This window comes from Oncorhynchus mykiss, chromosome 7 (genome assembly GCF_057628025.1).
Source record: "Oncorhynchus mykiss isolate SJ-2025 chromosome 7, ASM5762802v1, whole genome shotgun sequence".
NCBI lineage: Eukaryota > Metazoa > Chordata > Actinopteri > Salmoniformes > Salmonidae > Oncorhynchus > Oncorhynchus mykiss.
In genome coordinates this window covers 85,153,600-85,180,000 of record NC_143028.1, presented here as the reverse complement: position 1 = coordinate 85,180,000, position 26,401 = coordinate 85,153,600, and the positions used below count along the sequence as shown (strand labels likewise).

Sequence of the window (26,401 nt, the reverse complement as noted above, 5' to 3'; positions counted from 1 at the left end):
TTATCAACCTTTCTACCTGTTGTTATGGTGGTGATACTATGTATCAACCTTTCTACCTGTTGTTGTTATGGTGATACTATTTATCAACCTGTCTACCTGTTGTTGTTATGGTGATACTATTTATCAACCTGTCTACCTGTTGTTGTTATGGTAATACTATTTATCAACCTTTCTACCTGTTGTTGTGGTGATACTATGTATCAACCTTTCTACCTGTTGTTGTTATGGTGATACTATGTATCAACCTTTCTACCTGTTGTTGTGGTGATACTATGTATCAACCTTTCTACCTGTTGTTATGGTGATACTATGTATCAACCTGTCTACCTGTTGTTATGGTGATACTATTTATCAACCTTTCTACCTGTTGTTATGGTGATACTATGTATCAACCTTTCTACCTGTTGTTATGGTGATACTATGTATCAACCTTTCTACCTGTTGTTGTTATGGTGATACTATTGATCAACCTTTCTACCTGTTGTTGTGGTGATACTATGTATCAACCTTTCTACCTGTTTTATGGTGAAACTATGTATCAACCTTTCTAACTGTTGTTGTGGTGATACTATGTATCAACCTGTCTACCTGTTGTTGTTATGGTGATACAATTTATCAACCTGTTGTTATGGTGATACTATTTATCAACCTTTCTACCTGTTGTTATGGTGATACTATGTATCAACCTGTCTACCTGTTGTTGTGGTGATACTATGTATCAACCTTTCTACCTGTTGTTGTGGTGATACTATGTATCAACCTGTCTACCTGTTGTTGTTATGGTGATACTATTTATCAACCTGTTGTTATGGTGATACTATTTATCAACCTGTTGTTATGGTGATACTATTTATCAACCTTTCTACCTGTTGTTATGGTGATACTATGTATCAACCTGTCTACCTGTTGTTGTTATGGTGATACTATGTATCAACCTGTTGTTATGGTGATACTATTTATCAACCTGTCTACCTGTTGTTATGGTGATACTATGTATCAACCTTTCTACCTGTTGTTATGGTGATACTATTTATCAACCTTTCTACCTGTTTTCTTATGGTGATACTATTTATCAACCTTTCTACCTGTTGTTGTTATGGTGATACTATGTATCAACCTTTCTACCTGTTGTTATGGTGATACTATTTATCAACCTTTCTACCTGTTGTTATGGTGATACTATTTATCAACCTTTCTATCTGTTGTTATGGTGATACTATTTATCAACTTGTCTACCTGTTGTTGTTGTGGTGATACTATTTATCAACCTGTTGTTATGGTGATACTATGTATCAACCTGTCTACCTGTTGTTGTTGTGGTGATACTATGTATCAACCTTTCTGCCTGTTGTTGTTATGGTGATACTATTTATCAACTTGTCTACCTGTTGTTGTTATGGTGATACTATTTATCAACCTTTCTACCTGATGTTATGGTGATACTATGTATCAACCTTTCTACCTGTTGTTATGGTGATACTATGTATCAACCTTTCTACCTGTTGTTGTTATGGTGATACTATTGATCAACCTTTCTACCTGTTTTATGGTGAAACTATGTATCAACCTTTCTAACTGTTGTTGTGGTGATACTATGTATCAACCTGTCTACCTGTTGTTGTTATGGTGATACAATTTATCAACCTGTTGTTATGGTGATACTATTTATCAACCTGTTGTTATGGTGATACTATTTATCAACCTTTCTACCTGTTGTTATGGTGATACTATGTATCAACCTGTCTACCTGTTGTTGTTGATACATAGTATCACCACCTTTCTACCTGTTGTTGTGGTGATACTATGTATCAACCTGTCTACCTGTTGTTGTTATGGTGATACTATTTATCAACCTGTTGTTATGGTGATACTATTTATCAACCTGTTGTTATGGTGATACTATTTATCAACTTTTCTACCTGTTGTTATGGTGATACTATGTATCAACCTGTCTACCTGTTGTTATGGTGATACTATTTATCAACCTGTCTACCTGTTGTTATGGTGATACTATTTATCAACCTGTCTACCTGTTGTTGTTATGGTGATACTATTTATCAACCTTTCTACCTGTTGTTATGGTGATACTATTTATCAACCTTTCTACCTGTTGTTATGGTGATACTATTTATCAACCTTTCTACCTGTTGTTATGGTGATACTATGTATCAACCTGTCTACCTGTTGTTATGGTGATACTATTTATCAACCTGTCTACCTGTTGTTATGGTGATACTATTTATCAACCTGTCTACCTGTTGTTGTTATGGTGATACTATTTATCAACTTTCTCCTTATTGTTGTTGTGGTGCTACTATTTATCAACCTTTCTACCTGTTGTTGTTATGGTGATACTATGTATCAACCTTTCTACCTGTTTTCTTATGGTGATACTATTTATCAACCTTTCTACCTGTTGTTGTTATGGTGATACTATGTATCAACCTTTCTACCTGTTGTTGTTATGGTGATACTATGTATCAACCTTTCTACCTGTTGTTATGGTGATACTATTTATCAACCTTTCTACCTGTTGTTATGGTGATACTATTTATCAACCTTTCTACCTGTTTTCTTATGGTGATACTATTTATCAACCTTTCTACCTGTTGTTATGGTGATACTATGTATCAACCTTTCTACCTGTAGTTATGGTGATACTATGTATCAACCTTTCTACCTGCTTTCTTATGGTGATACTATTTATCAACCTTTCTACCTGTTGTTGTTATGGTGATACTATGTATCAACCTTTCTACCTGTTGTTATGGTGATACTATTTATCAACCTTTCTACCTGTTGTTATGGTGATACTATTTATCAACCTTTCTATCTGTTGTTATGGTGATACTATTTATCAACTTGTCTACCTGTTGTTGTTGTGGTGATACTATTTATCAACCTGTTGTTATGGTGATACTATGTATCAACCTGTCTACCTGTTGTTGTTGTGGTGATACTATGTATCAACCTTTCTGCCTGTTGTTGTTGTGGTGATACTATTTATCAACCTTTCTACCTGTTGTTATGGTGATACTATTTATCAACCTGTCTACCTGTTGTTGTTATGGTGATACTATTTATCAACCTGTCTACCTGTTGTTGTTATGGTGATACTATTTATCAACCTTTCTACCTGTTGTTATGGTGATACTATTTATCAACCTTTCTACCTGTTGTTATGGTGATACTATTTATCAACCTGTCTACCTGTTGTTGTGGTGATACTATTTATCAACCTGTCTACCTGTTGTTGTGGTGATACTATTTATCAACCTGTCTACCTGTTGTTGTGGTGATAGTATGTATCAACCTGTCTACCTGTTGTTGTTATGGTGATACTATGTATCAACCTTTCTACCTGTTGTTGTTATGGTGATACTATTTATCAACCTGTCTACCTGTTGTTGTGGTGATACTATTTATCAACCTGTCTACCTGTTGTTGTGGTGATAGTATGTATCAACCTGTCTAACTGTTGTTGTTATGGTGATACTATGTATCAACCTTTCTACCTGTTGTTGTGGTGATACTATTTATCAACCTGTCTACCTGTTGTTGTTATGGTGATACTATTTATCAACCTTTCTACCTGTTGTTGTGGTGATACTATGTATCAACCTTTCTACCTGTTGTTATGGTGATACTATGTATCAACCTGTCTACCTGTTGTTATGGTGATACTATTTATCAACCTTTCTACCTGTTGTTATGGTGATACTATGTATCAACCTTTCTACCTGTTGTTGTTATGGTGATACTATGTATCAACCTTTCTACCTGTTGTTGTGGTGATACTATGTATCAACCTTTCTACCTGTTGTTATGGTGATACTATTTATCAACCTTTCTACCTGATGTTATGGTGATACTATGTATCAACCTTTCTACCTGTTGTTATGGTGATACTATGTATCAACCTTTCTACCTGTTGTTGTTATGGTGATACAATTTATCAACCTGTTATGGTGATACTATTTATCAACCTTTCTACCTGTTGTTATGGTGATACTATGTATCAACCTGTCTACCTGTTGTTATGGTGATACTATGTATCAACCTTTCTACCTGTTGTTATGGTGATACTATTTATCAACCTTTCTACCTGTTTTCTTATGGTGATACTATTTATCAACTTGTCTACCTGTTGTTGTTGTGGTGATACTATTTATCAACCTGTTGTTATGGTGATACTATGTATCAACCTGTCTACCTGTTGTTGTTGTGGTGATACTATGTATCAACCTTTCTGCCTGTTGTTGTTGTGGTGATACTATTTATCAACCTTTCTACCTGTTGTTATGGTGATACTATTTATCAACCTGTCTACCTGTTGTTGTTATGGTGATACTATTTATCAACCTGTCTACCTGTTGTTGTTATGGTGATACTATTTATCAACCTTTCTACCTGTTGTTATGGTGATACTATTTATCAACCTTTCTACCTGTTGTTATGGTGATACTATTTATCAACCTGTCTACCTGTTGTTGTGGTGATACCATTTATCAACCTGTCTACCTGTTGTTGTGGTGATACTATTTATCAACCTGTCTACCTGTTGTTGTGGTGATAGTATGTATCAACCTGTCTACCTGTTGTTGTTATGGTGATACTATGTATCAACCTTTCTACCTGTTGTTGTTATGGTGATACTATGTATCAACCTTTCTACCTGTTGTTGTGGTGATACTATTTATCAACCTGTCTACCTGTTGTTGTTATGGTGATACTATTTATCAACCTTTCTACCTGTTGTTGTGGTGATACTATGTATCAACCTTTCTACCTGTTGTTATGGTGATACTATGTATCAACCTGTCTACCTGTTGTTATGGTGATACTATTTATCAACCTTTCTACCTGTTGTTATGGTGATACTATGTATCAACCTTTCTACCTGTTGTTGTTATGGTGATACTATGTATCAACCTTTCTACCTGTTGTTGTGGTGATACTATGTATCAACCTTTCTACCTGTTGTTATGGTGATACTATTTATCAACCTTTCTACCTGATGTTATGGTGATACTATGTATCAACCTTTCTACCTGTTGTTATGGTGATACTATGTATCAACCTTTCTACCTGTTGTTGTTATGGTGATACAATTTATCAACCTGTTATGGTGATACTATTTATCAACCTTTCTACCTGTTGTTATGGTGATACTATGTATCAACCTGTCTACCTGTTGTTATGGTGATACTATGTATCAACCTTTCTACCTGTTGTTATGGTGATACTATTTATCAACCTTTCTACCTGTTTTCTTATGGTGATACTATTTATTAACCTTTCTACCTGTTGTTGTTATGGTGATACTATGTATCAACCTTTCTACCTGTTGTTATGGTGATACTATTTATCAACCTTTCTACCTGTTGTTATGGTGATACTATTTATCAACCTTTCTAACTGTTTTCTTATGGTGATACTATTTATCAACCTTTCTACCTGTTGTTGTTATGGTGATACAATTTATCAACCTGTTATGGTGATACTATTTATCAACCTTTCTACCTGTTGTTATGGTGATACTATGTATCAACCTGTCTACCTGTTGTTATGGTGATACTATGTATCAACCTTTCTACCTGTTGTTGTTATGGTGATACTATGTATCAACCTTTCTACCTGTTGTTGTGGTGATACTATGTATCAACCTGTCTACCTGTTGTTATGGTGATACTATGTATCAACCTTTCTACCTGTTGTTATGGTGATACTATTTATCAACCTGTCTACCTGTTGTTATGGTGATACTATGTATCAACCTTTCTACCTGTTGTTATGGTGATACTATTTATCAACCGTTCTACCTGTTGTTATGGTGATACTATGTATCAACCTTTCTACCTGTTTTCTTATGGTGATACTATTTATTAACCTTTCTACCTGTTGTTGTTATGGTGATACTATGTATCAACCTTTCTACCTGTTGTTGTTATGGTGATACTATGTATCAACCTTTCTACCTGTTGTTATGGTGATACTATTTATCAACCTTTCTACCTGTTGTTATGGTGATACTATTTATCAACCTTTCTAACTGTTTTCTTATGGTGATACTATTTATCAACCTTTCTACCTGTTGTTGTTATGGTGATACAATGTATCAACCTTTCTACCTGTTGTTATGGTGATACTATTTATCAACCTTTCTACCTGTTTTCTTATGGTGATACTATTTATCAACCTTTCTACCTGTTGTTGTTATGGTGATACTATGTATCAACCTTTCTACCTGTTGTTGTGGTGATACTATGTATCAACCTTTCTACCTGTTGTTATGGTGATACTATGTATCAACCTGTCTACCTGTTGTTATGGTGATACTATTTATCAACCTTTCTACCTGTTGTTATGGTGATACTATGTATCAACCTTTCTACCTGTTGTTGTTATGGTGATACTATGTATCAACCTTTCTACCTGTTGTTGTTATGGTGATACTATGTATCAACCTTTCTACCTGTTGTTGTGGTGATACTATGTATCAACCTGTCTACCTGTTGTTGTGGTGATACTATGTATCAACCTGTCTACCTGTTGTTGTTATGGGGATACTATTTATCAACCTGTTGTTATGGTGATACTATTTATCAACCTGTTGTTATGGTGATACTATTTATCAACCTTTCTACCTGTTGTTATGGTGATACTATTTATCAACCTGTCTACCTGTTGTTGTTATGGTGATACTATGTATCAACCTGTCTACCTGTTGTTATGGTGATTCTATTTATCAACCTGTCTACCTGTTGTTGTTATGGTGATACTATGTATCAACCTTTCTACCTGTTGTTATGGTGATACTATGTATCAACCTTTCTACCTGTAGTTATGGTGATACTATGTATCAACCTTTCTACCTGTTGTTATGGTGATACTATGTATCAACCTTTCTACCTGTTTTCTTATGGTGATACTATTTATCAACCTGTCTACCTGTTGTTATGGTGATACTATGTATCAACCTTTCTACCTGTTGTTATGGTGATACTATGTATCAACCTTTCTACCTGTTGTTATGGTGATACTATTTATCAACCTTTCTACCTGTTTTCTTATGGTGATACTATTTATCAACCGTTCTACCTGTTGTTGTTATGGTGATACTATTTATCAACCTTTCTACCTGTTTTCTTATGGTGATACTATTTATCAACCTTTCTACCTGTTGTTGTTATGGTGATACTATGTATCAACCTTTCTACCTGTTGTTGTTATGGTGATACTATGTATCAACCTTTCTACCTGTTGTTATGGTGATACTATTTATCAACCTTTCTACCTGTTGTTATGGTGATACTATTTATCAACCTTTCTACCTGTTGTTGTTATGGTGATACTATGTATCAACCTTTCTACCTGTTGTTATGGTGATACTATTTATCAACCTTTCTACCTGTTGTTATGGTGATACTATTTATCAACCTTTCTATCTGTTGTTATGGTGATACTATTTATCAACTTGTCTACCTGTTGTTGTTGTGGTGATACTATTTATCAACCTGTTGTTATGGTGATACTATGTATCAACCTGTCTACCTGTTGTTGTTGTGGTGATACTATGTATCAACCTTTCTGCCTGTTGTTGTTGTGGTGATACTATTTATCAACCTTTCTACCTGTTGTTATGGTGATACTATTTATCAACCTGTCTACCTGTTGTTGTTATGGTGATACTATTTATCAACCTGTCTACCTGTTGTTGTTATGGTGATACTATTTATCAACCTGTCTACCTGTTGTTGTTATGGTGATACTATTTATCAACCTGTCTACCTGTTGTTGTCATGGTGATACTATTTATCAACCTTTCTACCTGTTGTTATGGTGATACTATTTATCAACCTTTCTACCTGTTGTTATGGTGATACTATTTATCAACCTTTCTACCTGTTGTTATGGTGATACTATGTATCAACTTTTCTACCTGTTGTTATGGTGATACTATTTATCAACCTGTCTACCTGTTGTTGTGGTGATACTATTTATCAACCTTTCTACCTGTTGTTATGGTGATACTATGTATCAACTTTTCTATCTGTTGTTATGGTGATACTATGTATCAACTTGTCTACCTGTTGTTGTTGTGGTGATACTATTTATCAACCTGTTGTTATGGTGATACTATTTATCAACTTTCTCCGTTGTTGTTGTGGTGATACTATTTATCAACCTTTCTACCTGTTGTTGTTATGGTGATACAATTTATCAACCTGTTGTTATGGTGATACTATTTATCAACCTTTCTACCTGTTGTTATGGTGATACTACGTATCAACCTGTCTACCTGTTGTTGTGGTGATACTATGTATCAACCTTTCTACCTGTTGTTGTGGTGATACTACCTGTTGTTGTTATGGTGATACTATTTATCAACCTGTTGTTATGGTGATACTATTTATCAACCTGTTGTTATGGTGATACTATTTATCAACCTTTCTACCTGTTGTTATGGTGATACTATGTATCAACCTGTCTACCTGTTGTTATGGTGATACTATTTATCAACCTGTCTACCTGTTGTTGTTATGGTGATACTATTTATCAACCTGTTGTTATGGTGATACTGTTTATCAACTTTCTTCTTATTGTTGTTGTGGTGCTATTATTTATCAACCTTTCTACCTGTTGTTGTTATGGTGATACTATGTATCAACCTTTCTACCTGTTGTTATGGTGATACTATGTATCAACCTTTCTACCTGTAGTTATGGTGATACTATGTATCAACCTTTCTACCTGTAGTTATGGTGATACTATGTATCAACCTTTCTACCTGCTTTCTTATGGTGATATTATTTATCAACCTGTCTACCTGTTGTTATGGTGATACTATGTATCAACCTTTCTACCTGTTGTTATGGTGATACTATTTATCAACCTTTCTACCTGTTTTCTTATGGTGATACTATTTATCAACCTTTCTACCTGTTGTTGTTATGGTGATACTATGTATCAACCTTTCTACCTGTTGTTATGGTGATACTATTTATCAACCTTTCTACCTGTTGTTATGGTGATACTATTTATCAACCTTTCTACCTGTTGTTATGGTGATACTATTTATCAACCTTTCTATCTGTTGTTATGGTGATACTATTTATCAACTTGTCTACCTGTTGTTGTTGTGGTGATACTATTTATCAACCTGTTGTTATGGTGATACTATGTATCAACCTGTCTACCTGTTGTTGTTGTGGTGATACTATGTATCAACCTTTCTGCCTGTTGTTGTTGTGGTGATACTATTTATCAACCTTTCTACCTGTTGTTATGGTGATACTATTTATCAACCTGTCTACCTGTTGTTATGGTGATACTATGTATCAACTTTTCTACCTGTTGTTATGGTGATACTATTTATCAACCTTTCTACCTGTTGTTATGGTGATACTATTTATCAACCTTTCTACCTGTTGTTATGGTGATACTATGTATCAACTTTTCTACCTGTTGTTATGGTGATACTATTTATCAACCTGTCTACCTGTTGTTGTGGTGATACTATTTATCAACCTTTCTACCTGTTGTTGTGGTGATACTATTTATCAACCTTTCTATCTGTTGTTATGGTGATACTATGTATCAACTTGTCTACCTGTTGTTGTTGTGGTGATACTATTTATCAACCTGTTGTTATGGTGATACTATTTATCAACTTTCTCCGTTGTTGTTGTGGTGATACTATTTATCAACCTTTCTACCTGTTGTTGTTATGGTGATACAATTTATCAACCTGTTGTTATGGTGATACTATTTATCAACCTTTCTACCTGTTGTTATGGTGATACTACGTATCAACCTGTCTACCTGTTGTTGTGGTGATACTATGTATCAACCTTTCTACCTGTTGTTGTGGTGATACTATGTATCAACCTGTCTACCTGTTGTTGTTATGGTGATACTATTTATCAACCTGTTGTTATGGTGATACTATTTATCAACCTGTTGTTATGGTGATACTATTTATCAACCTTTCTACCTGTTGTTATGGTGATACTATGTATCAACCTGTCTACCTGTTGTTATGGTGATACTATTTATCAACCTGTCTACCTGTTGTTGTTATGGTGATACTATTTATCAACCTGTTGTTATGGTGATACTGTTTATCAACTTTCTTCTTATTGTTGTTGTGGTGCTATTATTTATCAACCTTTCTACCTGTTGTTGTTATGGTGATACTATGTATCAACCTTTCTACCTGTTGTTATGGTGATACTATGTATCAACCTTTCTACCTGTAGTTATGGTGATACTATGTATCAACCTTTCTACCTGTAGTTATGGTGATACTATGTATCAACCTTTCTACCTGCTTTCTTATGGTGATATTATTTATCAACCTGTCTACCTGTTGTTATGGTGATACTATGTATCAACCTTTCTACCTGTTGTTATGGTGATACTATTTATCAACCTTTCTACCTGTTTTCTTATGGTGATACTATTTATCAACCTTTCTACCTGTTGTTGTTATGGTGATACTATGTATCAACCTTTCTACCTGTTGTTATGGTGATACTATTTATCAACCTTTCTACCTGTTGTTATGGTGATACTATTTATCAACCTTTCTATCTGTTGTTATGGTGATACTATTTATCAACTTGTCTACCTGTTGTTGTTGTGGTGATACTATTTATCAACCTGTTGTTATGGTGATACTATGTATCAACCTGTCTACCTGTTGTTGTTGTGGTGATACTATGTATCAACCTTTCTGCCTGTTGTTGTTGTGGTGATACTATTTATCAACCTTTCTACCTGTTGTTATGGTGATACTATTTATCAACCTGTCTACCTGTTGTTGTTATGGTGATACTATTTATCAACCTGTCTACCTGTTGTTGTTATGGTGATACTATTTATCAACCTGTCTACCTGTTGTTGTTATGGTGATACTATTTATCAACCTTTCTACCTGTTGTTATGGTGATACTATTTATCAACCTTTCTACCTGTTGTTATGGTGATACTATTTATCAACCTGTCTACCTGTTGTTGTGGTGATACTATTTATCAACCTGTCTACCTGTTGTTGTGGTGATACTATTTATCAACCTGTCTACCTGTTGTTGTGGTGATAGTATGTATCAACCTGTCTACCTGTTGTTGTTATGGTGATACTATGAATCAACCTTTCTACCTGTTGTTGTTATGGTGATACTATTTATCAACCTGTCTACCTGTTGTTGTTATGGTGATACTATTTATCAACCTGTCTACCTGTTGTTGTTATGGTGATACTATTTATCAACCTGTCTACCTGTTGTTGTTATGGTGATACTATTTATCAACCTGTCTACCTGTTGTTGTCATGGTGATACTATTTATCAACCTTTCTACCTGTTGTTATGGTGATACTATTTATCAACCTTTCTACCTGTTGTTATGGTGATACTATTTATCAACCTTTCTACCTGTTGTTATGGTGATACTATGTATCAACTTTTCTACCTGTTGTTATGGTGATACTATTTATCAACCTGTCTACCTGTTGTTGTGGTGATACTATTTATCAACCTTTCTACCTGTTGTTATGGTGATACTATGTATCAACTTTTCTATCTGTTGTTATGGTGATACTATGTATCAACTTGTCTACCTGTTGTTGTTGTGGTGATACTATTTATCAACCTGTTGTTATGGTGATACTATTTATCAACTTTCTCCGTTGTTGTTGTGGTGATACTATTTATCAACCTTTCTACCTGTTGTTGTTATGGTGATACAATTTATCAACCTGTTGTTATGGTGATACTATTTATCAACCTTTCTACCTGTTGTTATGGTGATACTACGTATCAACCTGTCTACCTGTTGTTGTGGTGATACTATGTATCAACCTTTCTACCTGTTGTTGTGGTGATACTATGTATCAACCTGTCTACCTGTTGTTGTTATGGTGATACTATTTATCAACCTGTTGTTATGGTGATACTATTTATCAACCTGTTGTTATGGTGATACTATTTATCAACCTTTCTACCTGTTGTTATGGTGATACTATGTATCAACCTGTCTACCTGTTGTTATGGTGATACTATTTATCAACCTGTCTACCTGTTGTTGTTATGGTGATACTATTTATCAACCTGTTGTTATGGTGATACTGTTTATCAACTTTCTTCTTATTGTTGTTGTGGTGCTATTATTTATCAACCTTTCTACCTGTTGTTGTTATGGTGATACTATGTATCAACCTTTCTACCTGTTGTTATGGTGATACTATGTATCAACCTTTCTACCTGTAGTTATGGTGATACTATGTATCAACCTTTCTACCTGTAGTTATGGTGATACTATGTATCAACCTTTCTACCTGCTTTCTTATGGTGATACTATTTATCAACCTTTCTACCTGTTGTTGTTATGGTGATACTATGTATCAACCTTTCTACCTGTTGTTATGGTGATACTATTTATCAACCTTTCTACCTGTTGTTATGGTGATACTATTTATCAACCTTTCTACCTGTTGTTATGGTGATACTATTTATCAACCTTTCTATCTGTTGTTATGGTGATACTATTTATCAACTTGTCTACCTGTTGTTGTTGTGGTGATACTATTTATCAACCTGTTGTTATGGTGATACTATGTATCAACCTGTCTACCTGTTGTTGTTGTGGTGATACTATGTATCAACCTTTCTGCCTGTTGTTGTTGTGGTGATACTATTTATCAACCTTTCTACCTGTTGTTATGGTGATACTATTTATCAACCTGTCTACCTGTTGTTATGGTGATACTATGTATCAACTTTTCTACCTGTTGTTATGGTGATACTATTTATCAACCTTTCTACCTGTTGTTATGGTGATACTATTTATCAACCTTTCTACCTGTTGTTATGGTGATACTATGTATCAACTTTTCTACCTGTTGTTATGGTGATACTATTTATCAACCTGTCTACCTGTTGTTGTGGTGATACTATTTATCAACCTTTCTACCTGTTGTTGTGGTGATACTATTTATCAACCTTTCTATCTGTTGTTATGGTGATACTATGTATCAACTTGTCTACCTGTTGTTGTTGTGGTGATACTATTTATCAACCTGTTGTTATGGTGATACTATTTATCAACTTTCTCCGTTGTTGTTGTGGTGATACTATTTATCAACCTTTCTACCTGTTGTTGTTATGGTGATACAATTTATCAACCTGTTGTTATGGTGATACTATTTATCAACCTTTCTACCTGTTGTTATGGTGATACTACGTATCAACCTGTCTACCTGTTGTTGTGGTGATACTATGTATCAACCTTTCTACCTGTTGTTGTGGTGATACTATGTATCAACCTGTCTACCTGTTGTTGTTATGGTGATACTATTTATCAACCTGTTGTTATGGTGATACTATTTATCAACCTGTTGTTATGGTGATACTATTTATCAACCTTTCTACCTGTTGTTATGGTGATACTATGTATCAACCTGTCTACCTGTTGTTATGGTGATACTATTTATCAACCTGTCTACCTGTTGTTGTTATGGTGATACTATTTATCAACCTGTTGTTATGGTGATACTGTTTATCAACTTTCTTCTTATTGTTGTTGTGGTGCTATTATTTATCAACCTTTCTACCTGTTGTTGTTATGGTGATACTATGTATCAACCTTTCTACCTGTTGTTATGGTGATACTATGTATCAACCTTTCTACCTGTAGTTATGGTGATACTATGTATCAACCTTTCTACCTGTAGTTATGGTGATACTATGTATCAACCTTTCTACCTGCTTTCTTATGGTGATATTATTTATCAACCTGTCTACCTGTTGTTATGGTGATACTATGTATCAACCTTTCTACCTGTTGTTATGGTGATACTATTTATCAACCTTTCTACCTGTTTTCTTATGGTGATACTATTTATCAACCTTTCTACCTGTTGTTGTTATGGTGATACTATGTATCAACCTTTCTACCTGTTGTTATGGTGATACTATTTATCAACCTTTCTACCTGTTGTTATGGTGATACTATTTATCAACCTTTCTATCTGTTGTTATGGTGATACTATTTATCAACTTGTCTACCTGTTGTTGTTGTGGTGATACTATTTATCAACCTGTTGTTATGGTGATACTATGTATCAACCTGTCTACCTGTTGTTGTTGTGGTGATACTATGTATCAACCTTTCTGCCTGTTGTTGTTGTGGTGATACTATTTATCAACCTTTCTACCTGTTGTTATGGTGATACTATTTATCAACCTGTCTACCTGTTGTTGTTATGGTGATACTATTTATCAACCTGTCTACCTGTTGTTGTTATGGTGATACTATTTATCAACCTGTCTACCTGTTGTTGTTATGGTGATACTATTTATCAACCTTTCTACCTGTTGTTATGGTGATACTATTTATCAACCTTTCTACCTGTTGTTATGGTGATACTATTTATCAACCTGTCTACCTGTTGTTGTGGTGATACTATTTATCAACCTGTCTACCTGTTGTTGTGGTGATACTATTTATCAACCTGTCTACCTGTTGTTGTGGTGATAGTATGTATCAACCTGTCTACCTGTTGTTGTTATGGTGATACTATGAATCAACCTTTCTACCTGTTGTTGTTATGGTGATACTATTTATCAACCTGTCTACCTGTTGTTGTGGTGATACTATTTATCAACCTGTCTACCTGTTGTTGTGGTGATACTATTTATCAACCTGTCTACCTGTTGTTGTTATGGTGATACTATTTATCAACCTTTCTACCTGTTGTTGTGGTGATACTATGTATCAACCTTTCTACCTGTTGTTGTTATGGTGATACTATGTATCAACCTTTCTACCTGTTGTTGTGGTGATACTATGTATCAACCTTTCTACCTGTTGTTATGGTGATACTATGTATCAACCTGTCTACCTGTTGTTATGGTGATACTATTTATCAACCTTTCTACCTGTTGTTATGGTGATACTATGTATCAACCTTTCTACCTGTTGTTGTTATGGTGATACTATGTATCAACCTTTCTACCTGTTGTTGTGGTGATACTATGTATCAACCTTTCTACCTGTTGTTATGGTGATACTATTTATCAACCTTTCTACCTGATGTTATGGTGATACTATGTATCAGCCTTTCTTCCTGTTGTTATGGTGATACTATGTATCAACCTTTCTACCTGTTGTTGTTATGGTGATACTATTTATCAACCTGTCTACCTGTTGTTGTTATGGTGATACTATTTATCAACCTTTCTACCTGTTGTTGTGGTGATACTATGTATCAACCTTTCTACCTGTTGTTGTTATGGTGATACTATGTATCAACCTTTCTACCTGTTGTTGTGGTGATACTATGTATCAACCTTTCTACCTGTTGTTATGGTGATACTATGTATCAACCTGTCTACCTGTTGTTATGGTGATACTATTTATCAACCTTTCTACCTGTTGTTATGGTGATACTATGTATCAACCTTTCTACCTGTTGTTATTATGGTGATACTATGTATCAACCTTTCTACCTGTTGTTGTGGTGATACTATGTATCAACCTTTCTACCTGTTGTTATGGTGATACTATTTATCAACCTTTCTACCTGTTGTTATGGTGATACTATGTATCAACCTGTCTACCTATTGTTATGGTGATACTATTTATCAACCTGTCTACCTGTTGTTGTGATGGTGATACTATGTATCAACCTGTCTACCTGTTGTTGTTGTGGTGATACTATTTATCAACCTGTTGTTATGGTGATACTGTTTATCAACTTTCTTCTTATTGTTGTTGTGGTGCTATTATTTATCAACCTTTCTACCTGTTGTTGTTATGGTGATACTATGTATCAACCTTTCTACCTGTTGTTATGGTGATACTATGTATCAACCTTTCTACCTGTTGTTATGGTGATACTATGTATCAACCTTTCTACCAGTAGTTATGGTGATACTATGTATCAACCTTTCTACCTGCTTTCTTATGGTGATACTATTTATCAACCTGTCTACCTGTTGTTATGGTGATACTATGTATCAACCTTTCTACCTGTTGTTATGGTGATACTATTTATCAACCTTTCTACCTGTTTTCTTATGGTGATACTATTTATCAACCTTTCTACCTGTTGTTGTTATGGTGATACAATTTATCAACCTTTCTACCTGTTGTTATGGTGATACTATTTATCAACCTTTCTATCTGTTGTTATGGTGATACTATTTATCAACTTGTCTACCTGTTGTTGTTGTGGTGATACTATTTATCAACCTGTTGTTATGGTGATACTATGTATCAACCTGTCTACCTGTTGTTGTTGTGGTGATACTATGTATCAACCTTTCTGCCTGTTGTTGTTGTGGTGATACTATTTATCAACCTTTCTACCTGTTGTTATGGTGATACTATTTATCAACCTGTCTACCTGTTGTTGTTATGGTGATACTATTTATCAACCTGTCTACCTGTTGTTGTTATGGTGATACTATTTATCAACCTTTCTACCTGTTGTTATGGTGATACTATTTATCAACCTTTCTACCTGTTGTTATGGTGATACTATTTATCAACCTGTCTACCTGTTGTTGTGGTGATACTATTTATCAACCTGTCTACCTGTTGTTGTGGTGATACTATTTATCAACCTGTCTACCTGTTGTTGTGGTGATAGTATGTATCAACCTGTCTACCTGTTGTTGTTATGGTGATACTATGTATCAACCTTTCTACCTGTTGTTGTTATGGTGATACTATTTATCAACCTGTCTACCTGTTGTTGTGGTGATACTATTTATCAACCTGTCTACCTGTTGTTGTGGTGATACTATTTATCAACCTGTCTACCTGCTGTTGTTATGGTGATACTATTTATCAACCTTTCTACCTGTTGTTGTGGTGATACTATGTATCAACCTTTCTACCTGTTGTTGTTATGGTGATACTATGTATCAACCTTTCTACCTGTTGTTGTGGTGATACTATGTATCAACCTTTCTACCTGTTGTTATGGTGATACTATGTATCAACCTGTCTACCTGTTGTTATGGTGATACTATTTATCAACCTTTCTACCTGTTGTTATGGTGATACTATGTATCAACCTTTCTACCTGTTGTTGTTATGGTGATACTATGTATCAACCTTTCTACCTGTTGTTGTGGTGATACTATGTATCAACCTTTCTACCTGTTGTTATGGTGATACTATTTATCAACCTTTCTACCTGATGTTATGGTGATACTATGTATCAGCCTTTCTACCTGTTGTTATGGTGATACTATGTATCAACCTTTCTACCTGTTGTTGTTATGGTGATACTATTTATCAACCTTTCTACCTGTTGTTGTTATGGTGATACTATTTATCAACCTTTCTACCTGTTGGTGTGGTGATACTATGTATCAACCTTTCTACCTGTTGTTGTTATGGTGATACTATGTATCAACCTTTCTACCTGTTGTTGTGGTGATACTATGTATCAACCTTTCTACCTGTTGTTATGGTGATACTATGTATCAACCTGTCTACCTGTTGTTATGGTGATACTATTTATCAACCTTTCTACCTGTTGTTATGGTGATACTATGTATCAACCTTTCTACCTGTTGTTATTATGGTGATACTATGTATCAACCTTTCTACCTGTTGTTGTGGTGATACTATGTATCAACCTTTCTACCTGTTGTTATGGTGATACTATTTATCAACCTTTCTACCTGTTGTTATGGTGATACTATGTATCAACCTGTCTACCTGTTGTTATGGTGATACTATTTATCAACCTGTCTACCTGTTGTTGTTATGGTGATACTATGTATCAACCTGTCTACCTGTTGTTGTTGTGGTGATACTATTTATCAACCTGTTGTTATGGTGATACTGTTTATCAACTTTCTTCTTATTGTTGTTGTGGTGCTATTATTTATCAACCTTTCTACCTGTTGTTGTTATGGTGATACTATGTATCAACCTTTCTACCTGTTGTTATGGTGATACTATGTATCAACCTTTCTACCTGTTGTTATGGTGATACTATGTATCAACCTTTCTACCTGTAGTTATGGTGATACTATGTATCAACCTTTCTACCTGCTTTCTTATGGTGATACTATTTATCAACCTGTCTACCTGTTGTTATGGTGATACTATTTATCAACCTTTCTATCTGTTGTTGTGGTGATACTATTTGTCTACCTGTTGTTGTTGTGGTGATACTATTTATCAACCTGTTGTTATGGTGATACTATGTATCAACCTGTCTACCTGTTGTTGTTGTGGTGATACTATGTATCAACCTTTCTGCCTGTTGTTGTTGTGGTGATACTATTTATCAACCTTTCTACCTGTTGTTATGGTGATACTATTTATCAACCTGTCTACCTGTTGTTGTTATGGTGATACTATTTATCAACCTGTCTACCTGTTGTTGTTATGGTGATACTATTTATCAACCTTTCTACCTGTTGTTATGGTGATACTATTTATCAACCTTTCTACCTGTTGTTATGGTGATACTATTTATCAACCTGTCTACCTGTTGTTGTTATGGTGATACTATTTATCAACCTTTCTACCTGTTGTTATGGTGATACTATTTATCAACCTTTCTACCTGTTGTTGTGGTGATACTATTTATCAACCTGTCTACCTGTTGTTGTGGTGATACTATTTATCAACCTGTCTACCTGTTGTTGTGGTGATAGTATGTATCAACCTGTCTACCTGTTGTTGTTATGGTGATACTATGTATCAACCTTTCTACCTGTTGTTGTTATGGTGATACTATTTATCAACCTGTCTACCTGTTGTTGTGGTGATACTATTTATCAACCTGTCTACCTGTTGTTGTGGTGATACTATTTATCAACCTGTCTACCTGCTGTTGTTATGGTGATACTATTTATCAACCTTTCTACCTGTTGTTGTGGTGATACTATGTATCAACCTTTCTACCTGTTGTTGTTATGGTGATACTATGTATCAACCTTTCTACCTGTTGTTGTGGTGATACTATGTATCAACCTTTCTACCTGTTGTTATGGTGATACTATGTATCAACCTGTCTACCTGTTGTTATGGTGATACTATTTATCAACCTTTCTACCTGTTGTTGTTATGGTGATACTATGTATCAACCTTTCTACCTGTTGTTGTGGTGATACTATGTATCAACCTTTCTACCTGTTGTTGTGGTGATACTATGTATCAACCTTTCTACCTGTTGTTATGGTGATACTATTTATCAACCTGTCTACCTGTTGTTGTTATGGTGATACTATTTATCAACCTGTCTACCTGTTGTTGTTATGGTGATACTATTTATCAACCTTTCTACCTGTTGTTATGGTGATACTATTTATCAACCTTTCTACCTGTTGTTATGGTGATACTATTTATCAACCTGTCTACCTGTTGTTGTGGTGATACTATTTATCAACCTGTCTACCTGTTGTTGTGGTGATACTATTTATCAACCTGTCTACCTGTTGTTGTGGTGATAGTATGTATCAACCTGTCTACCTGTTGTTGTTATGGTGATACTATTTATCAACCTTTCTACCTGTTGTTGTTATGGTGATATTATTTATCAACATGTCTACCTGTTGTTGTGGTGATACTATTTATCAACCTGTCTACCTGTTGTTGTGGTGATACTATTTATCAACCTGTCTACCTGTTGTTGTTATGGTGATACTATTTATCAACCTTTCTACCTGTTGTTGTGGTGATACTATGTATCAACCTTTCTACCTGTTGTTGTTATGGTGATACTATGTATCAACCTTTCTACCTGTTGTTGTGGTGATACTATGTATCAACCTTTCTACCTGTTGTTATGGTGATACTATGTATCAACCTGTCTACCTGTTGTTATGGTGATACTATTTATCAACCTTTCTACCTGTTGTTGTTATGGTGATACTATGTATCAACCTTTCTACCTGTTGTTGTGGTGATACTATGTATCAACCTTTCTACCTGTTGTTGTTATGGTGATACTATGTATCAACCTTTCTACCTGTTGTTGTGGTGATACTATGTATCAACCTTTCTACCTGTTGTTATGGTGATACTATGTATCAACCTGTCTACCTGTTGTTATGGTGATACTATTTATCAACCTTTCTACCTGTTGTTATGGTGATACTATGTATCAACCTTTCTACCTGTTGTTGTTATGGTGATACTATTGATCAACCTTTCTACCTGTTGTTGTGGTGATACTATGTATCAACCTTTCTACCTGTTGTTATGGTGAAACTATGTATCAACCTTTCTAACTGTTGTTGTGGTGATACTATGTATCAACCTGTCTACCTGTTGTTGTTATGGTGATACAATTTATCAACCTGTTGTTATGGTGATACTATTTATCAACCTTTCTACCTGTTGTTATGGTGATACTATGTATCAACCTGTCTACCTGTTGTTGTGGTGATACTATGTATCAACCTTTCTACCTGTTGTTGTGGTGATACTATGTATCAACCTGTCTACCTGTTGTTGTTATGGTGATACTATTTATCAACCTGTTGTTATGGTGATACTATTTATCAACCTGTTGTTATGGTGATACTATTTATCAACCTTTCTACCTGTTGTTATGGTGATACTATGTATCAACCTGTCTACCTGTTGTTATGGTGATACTATTTATCAACCTGTCTACCTGTTGTTGTTATGATGATGCTATGTATCAACCTTTCTACCTGTTGTTGTTGTGGTGATACTATTTATCAACCTGTTGTTATGGTGATACTATTTATCAACCTTTCTACCTGTTTTCTTATGGTGATACTATTTATCAACCTTTCTACCTGTTGTTGTTATGGTGATACTATGTATCAACCTTTCTACCTGTTGTTATGGTGATACTATTTATCAACCTTTCTACCTGTTGTTATGGTGATACTATTTATCAACCTTTCTACCTGTTTTCTTATGGTGATACTATTTATCAACCTTTCTACCTGTTGTTGTTATGGTGATACTATGTATCAACCTTTCTACCTGTTGTTATGGTGATACTATTAAATCAACCTTTCTACCTGTTGTTATGGTGATACTATTTATCAACCTTTCTAACTGTTGTTATGGTGATACTATTTATCAACTTGTCTACCTGTTGTTGTTGTGGTGATACTATTTATCAACCTGTTGTTATGGTGATACTATGTATCAACCTTTCTACCTGTTGTTGTGGTGATACTATGTATCAACCTGTCTACCTGTTGTTGTTATGGTGATACTATTTATCAACCTGTTGTTATGGTGATACTATTTATCAACCTGTTGTTATGGTGATACTATTTATCAACCTTTCTACCTGTTGTTATGGTGATACTATGTATCAACCTGTCTACCTGTTGTTATGGTGATACTATTTATCAACCTGTCTACCTGTTGTTGTTATGATGATGCTATGTATCAACCTTTCTACCTGTTGTTGTTGTGGTGATACTATTTATCAACCTGTTGTTATGGTGATACTATTTATCAACCTTTCTACCTGTTTTCTTATGGTGATACTATTTATCAACCTTTCTACCTGTTGTTGTTATGGTGATACTATGTATCAACCTTTCTACCTGTTGTTATGGTGATACTATTTATCAACCTTTCTACCTGTTGTTATGGTGATACTATTTATCAACCTTTCTACCTGTTTTCTTATGGTGATACTATTTATCAACCTTTCTACCTGTTGTTGTTATGGTGATACTATGTATCAACCTTTCTACCTGTTGTTATGGTGATACTATTAAATCAACCTTTCTACCTGTTGTTATGGTGATACTATTTATCAACCTTTCTAACTGTTGTTATGGTGATACTATTTATCAACTTGTCTACCTGTTGTTGTTGTGGTGATACTATTTATCAACCTGTTGTTATGGTGATACTATGTATCAACCTGTCTACCTGTTGTTGTTGTGGTGATACTATGTATCAACCTTTCTGCCTGTTGTTGTTGTGGTGATACTATTTATCAACCTTTCTACCTGTTGTTATGGTGATACTATTTATCAACCTGTCTACCTGTTGTTGTTATGGTGATACTATTTATCAACCTGTCTACCTGTTGTTGTTATGGTGATACTATTTATCAACCTTTCTACCTGTTGTTATGGTGATACTATTTATCAACCTTTCTACCTGTTGTTATGGTGATACTATTTATCAACCTTTCTACCTGTTTTCTTATGGTGATACTATTTATCAACCTTTCTACCTGTTGTTGTTATGGTGATACTATGTATCAACCTTTCTACCTGTTGTTATGGTGATACTATTTATCAACTTTTCTACCTGTTGTTATGGTGATACTATTTATCAACCTTTCTACCTGTTGTTATGGTGACACTATGTATCAACTTTTCTACCTGTTGTTATGGTGATACTATTTATCAACCTTTCTACCTGTTTTCTTATGGTGATACTATTTATCAACCTGTCTACCTGTTGTTATTGTGATACCATTTATCAGCCTGTCTACCTGTTGTTGTTATGGTGATACTATTTATCAACATTTCTACCTGTTGTTGTTATGGTGATACTATTTATCAACCTGTCTACCTATTGTTGTTATGGTGATACTATTTATCAACCTGTCTACCTGTTGTTATGGTGATACTATTTATCAACCTTTCTATCTGTTGTTATGGTGATACTATGTATCAATTTGTCTACCTGTTGTTGTTGTGGTGATACTATTTATCAACCTGTTGTTATGGTGATACTATTTATCAACTTTCTCCGTTGTTGTTGTGGTGATACTATTTATCAACCTTTCTACCTGTTGTTGTTATGGTGATACTATGTATCAACCTTTCTACCTGTTGTTATGGTGATACTATGTATCAACCTGTCTACCTGTTGTTATGGTGATACTATGTATCAACCTGTCTACCTGTTGTTATTGTGATACTATTTATCAACCTGTCTACCTGTTGTTGTTATGGTGATACTATGTATCAACCTTTCTACCTGTTGTTATGGTGATACTATTTATCAACCTTTCTACCTGTTGTTATGGTGATACTATTTATCAACCTGTCTACCTGTTGTTATGGTGATACTATGTATCAACCTGTCTATCTGTTCTTCATTATAGTGATACTATTTATCATTGTGCAGCTGCCTCTTCTCTTAAGTCCATGGATAACGTTTATCACAGTACCCTTCGTTTTATCACAGAGACAGATTTATTACTCATCACTGCATTCTTTACCAAAATGTTGTCGGGACCTCTTTAAAGTCAAGTAGATCACATCACTACGCTCTCCTTGTTTACAAAGCCCTGCTTCATAAGCTTCCGACTTACCTAACGTCACTGAAAATATTTAACATTTTAAGTTACCCGTTCACAAGGTTGGTTAACTTTGGCGACTCCTTCGGTGTCTACAGAGTTAGGTAAATCTGCCTTTCTTTTCCTTGCACCCTATGTTTGGAATAATCTCAAATACATTTTGATTGGATGCTGATTACAATCACTGAACACAACCACTGATCTCTGATTAAAACCACTGATCTCTGATTAAAACCACTGATCTCTGATTAAAACCACTGATCTCTGATTAAAACCACTGATTACAACCACTGATTACAACCACTGATTACAACCACTGATTACAACCACTGATTACAACCACTGATTAAAACCACTGATTATAACCACTGATTATAACCACTGATTATAACCACTGATTACCACCACTGATTACCACCACTGATTACCACCACTGATTATAACCACTGATTACCACCACTGATTATAACCACTGATTATAACCACTGATTACCACCACTGATTACCACCACTGATTACCATCACTGATTATAACCACTGATTACCACCACTGATTACCACCACTGATTATAACCACTGATTACCACCACTGATTAAAACCACTGATTATAACCACTGATTATAACCACTGATTAAAACCACTGATTACCACCACTGATTACAACCACTGATTACAACCACTGATTACAACCACTGATTACAACCACTGATTATAACCACTGATTATAACCACTGATTATAACCACTGATTATAACCACTGATTATAACCACTGATTACCACCACTGATTACCACCACTGATTACCACCACTGATTATAACCACTGATTACCACCACTGATTATAACCACTGATTATAACCACTGATTACCACCACTGATTACCACCACTGATTACCATCACTGATTATAACCACTGATTACCACCACTGATTACCACCACTGATTATAACCACTGATTACCACCACTGATTAAAACCACTGATTATAACCACTGATTAAAACCACTGATTACCACCACTGATTACCACCACTGATTATAACCACTGATTATAACCACTGATTATAACCACTGATTATAACCACTGATTACCACCACTGATTATAACCACTGATTACCACCACTGATTATAACCACTGATTACAACCACTGATTACCACCACTGATTACCACCACTGATTATAACCACTGATTACCACCACTGATTATAACCACTGATTAAAACCACTGATTACCACCACTGATTACCACCACTGATTACCACCACTGATTAAAACCACTGATTAAAACCACTGATTATAACCACTGATTATAACCACTGATTATAACCACTGATTATAACCACTGATTACCACCACTGATTACCACCACTGATTAAAACCACCGATTACCACCACTGATTACCACCACTAATTACCACCACTAATTACAACCACTGATTCTCACCACTGATTAAAACCATTGATTACCACCACTGATTATAACCACTGATTACCACCACTGATTATAACCACTGATTACCACCACTGATTACCACCACTGATTACCACCACTGATTACAACCACTGATTACAACCACTGATTATAACCACTGATTAAAACCACTGATTATAACCACTGATTATAACCACTGATTATAACCACTGATTATAACCACTGATTATAACCACTGATCACTGATTACCACCACTGATTATAACCACTGATTACCACCACTGATTATAACCACTGATTACCACCACTGATAATAACCACTGATAATAACCACAGATTATAACCACTGATTACCACCACTGATTACTGATTACCACCACTGATTACTGATTACCACCACAGATTACCACCACTGATTACCACCACTGATTACCACCACCGATCTCCGATTACCACCACCGATCTCCGATTACCACCACCGATCTCCGATTACAACCACCGATCGCCGATTACAACCACCGATTACAACCACCGATATCCGATTACAACCACCGATCTCCGATTACAACCACCGATCTCCGATTACAACCACCGATCTCCGATTACAACCACTGATTACAACCTCTGATCGTTGATTACCACCACTGATCGCTGATTACCACCACTGATCTCTGATTACCACCACTGATCTCTGATTACAACCACTGATCTCTGATTACAACCACTGATCTCTGATTACAACCACTGATCTCTGATTACAACCACTGATCTCTGATTACAACCACTGATCTCTGATTATAACCACTGATCACTGATTACCACCACTGATTATAACCACTGATTACCACCACTGATTATAACCACTGATTACCACCACTGATAATAACCACTGATAATAACCACAGATTATAACCACTGATTACCACCACTGATTACTGATTACCACCACTGATTACTGATTACCACCACAGATTACCACCACTGATTACCACCACTGATTACCACCACTGATTACCACCACCGATCTCCGATTACCACCACCGATCTCCGATTACCACCACCGATCTCCGATTACAACCACCGATCGCCGATTACAACCACCGATTACAACCACCGATATCCGATTACAACCACCGATCTCCGATTACAACCACCGATCTCCGATTACAACCACCGATCTCCGATTACAACCACCGATCTCCGATTACAACCACTGATTACAACCTCTGATCGTTGATTACCACCACTGATCGCTGATTACCACCACTGATCTCTGATTACCACCACTGATCTCTGATTACCACCACTGATCTCTGATTACCACCACTGATCTCTGATTACCACCACTGATCTCTGATTACAACCACTGATCTCTGATTACAACCACTGATCTCTGATTACAGCCACTGATCTCTGATTACAGCCACTGATCTCTGATTACAGCCACTGATCTCTGATTACAGCCACTGATCTCTGATTACAGCCACTGATCTCTGATTACCACCACTGATCTCTGATTACAACCACTGATCTCTGATTACAACCACTGATCTCTGATTACAACCACTGATCTCTGATTACAACCACTGATCTCTGATTACAACCACTGATCTCTGATTATAACCACTGATCACTGATTACCACCACTGATTATAACCACTGATTACCACCA

At 35.4% G+C, this 26,401-nt stretch overlaps 1 protein-coding gene across 1 annotated transcript in view; it reads right to left on the bottom strand.

Annotated features, from left to right (window-relative positions):
• Positions 1–26,401, bottom strand: part of iqsec1b (IQ motif and Sec7 domain ArfGEF 1b) — a 148,485-nt gene that overhangs the window by 48,948 nt on the left and 73,136 nt on the right. The gene's annotated exons all lie outside the window — the stretch shown is intronic.